Source organism: Arachis hypogaea, chromosome 17 (assembly GCF_003086295.3).
Source record: "Arachis hypogaea cultivar Tifrunner chromosome 17, arahy.Tifrunner.gnm2.J5K5, whole genome shotgun sequence".
Lineage (NCBI taxonomy): Eukaryota > Viridiplantae > Streptophyta > Magnoliopsida > Fabales > Fabaceae > Arachis > Arachis hypogaea.
In genome coordinates, this window is record NC_092052.1 from 87,494,445 (window position 1) to 87,496,494 (window position 2,050).

Sequence of the window (2,050 nt, forward strand, 5' to 3'; positions counted from 1 at the left end):
CACTTGGAGTTGGAGAGAAACCCATTGTGAATTGGGACATAAAGCACAAAAGCTTGAGTCAAAGTTTGAGGCAAACTTTTGCTCAAGCTTTTTATATCAGCCACCCCCTTTTGTTGATATCCACCTTTGAGCTAAAGTTTGAGGTCAAACTTTTAGCCAAACGTGGATCACCTTGTATGCATGTGTGGGGTGCTACTTTGTCCTCTTGTCAACATTGCCAATTTCATGCCAACTATAGACTATTATATATGGTTGGAAAGCTCTGAATGTCAGATTTCTAACCCAATTGGAATCACCTCAATTGGACATCTACAACTCAAGTTATGCTCCTTTGAAGACGACAGGGTCGCTGGCTTTGGTGTGCAGCGTTTGAGGTAAAGTTTGCCTCAAACGTGGTTGAAAACGCCAGTTCTGGAGGCTCAAACGTATTGTCCACCCCATACTATTATATATTGTTGGAAAGCCCTGAATGTCTACCTTCCAATGCCGTTGGAAGAGCATCATTTGGAGCTCTACAGCTCGAGTTATAGTCCGTTAAAGGTGCAGAGGTCAGTTGGCCTCACTGCAGGTTGCCACCATGTTCGTTTATGCTCATTGCGGGGCAGTTTTCTCCCTCAATTTTAGTGTCCACCATGCAGTGCCATATATGCTTGGAAAGCTCTCGATTCCTACTTTCCATTGCTTTTTGAATCACCTCATTTGGAGCTCTGTAGCTCAAGTTATTCTTGTTGGAAGTATACCCCTTGTATGCCTTGTGGCGCCAACGTTTGCCAAAAAGCTTGAGGCAAACGTTGGTGCAAGCTTTTTCTCCCCAGGGTATGTTGGTGTGGCGCCAAAGTTTTCCAAAAAGTTTGAGGCAAACGTTGGCTCAAGCTTTTCTCCCAAAAGTTTGATCTAAAGTTTGAGGCAAACTTTGGCTCAAGCTTTTTTCCTCTAGGGTGTTTTCAACTCTTCCAAAAGTTTGAGCTAAAGTTTGAGGCAAACTTTGGCTCAAACTTTTTGTTCTCTCTTGCTCCTAGCCATTCCTTCTTCCTTCAACCTTCTTCAAAACTCTTTTCACCTATCATCAATCAACCAAACACATCAAAGCTATGCTCAAAATCATGAGTTTGTTATTCTTTCATAATATATGACAATTATAGCATAAAATCTCATGAAATTGCATTAATTCATCCATGGTTGATTGAATCAAAGGAAACATGGAAATCTACCCAATTGGCTTGCTTATGGCTCAAGAAAGTGCATAAAACCTATTGAAAACAAAGGAAAAAGCATAGAAAAACATGACATGGTGACATGTCATCAAAAATTAAGTTAAGTTTCGAACATTTAATGATATAATAATAAAAAAATAATAAAATATTAAATAATAATATTTAATTAAAAATAATATTTTAATAAAAATAATAAAATAATGCAGAAAAGGCAGTTTTCTGTAAAAGCTTTAGAAAGACAACTTTAAGCACAGAATCTCATAATTACTTTCATAAAACACTTAGGGAGTGGTAAAAACATATTAGTGAGGCAAAAATAAATAAAAGATAAAAAGTTGAAGAAAAGATAAAAATCGAAGAAAAAGTCTGTAAAGTTTTAATGACAGAAAAACAGACAGAGACTAGTGAACGAACTAGGGCAACATAGTTAGTCCTGGAATTGCGAATAGGGTTAGGTATTATATGAAAAGTTAAACTGTTTCAGTATAGACTTAATGAACCTATACTTGGGATAGACTAACTATTCATACCGAAATTTACATAAGCTTTAAATACATACGTTAAACAGAGAAATCAGAGCAGAGTAAAGAAACACAGAGAACAGAGTAACCAGAGCAGAATAAAGGGATACAGAGAAAAAAGTAATCAGAGCAAAGTAAAAAGACAAAGAGAAAAGAGTAATGTGATAAAGAGAAATGGTTTGAGTTAAGATGTTGTAAAAGTAAAAGCTGTAGAGTTTGTATAGCACGATTGAACAGAGAAAGAAAGATGTACTGCATAAGAATATGAAAGTGATGATGAATAATGAGAATTTTAATGAATGATGATAATGATAA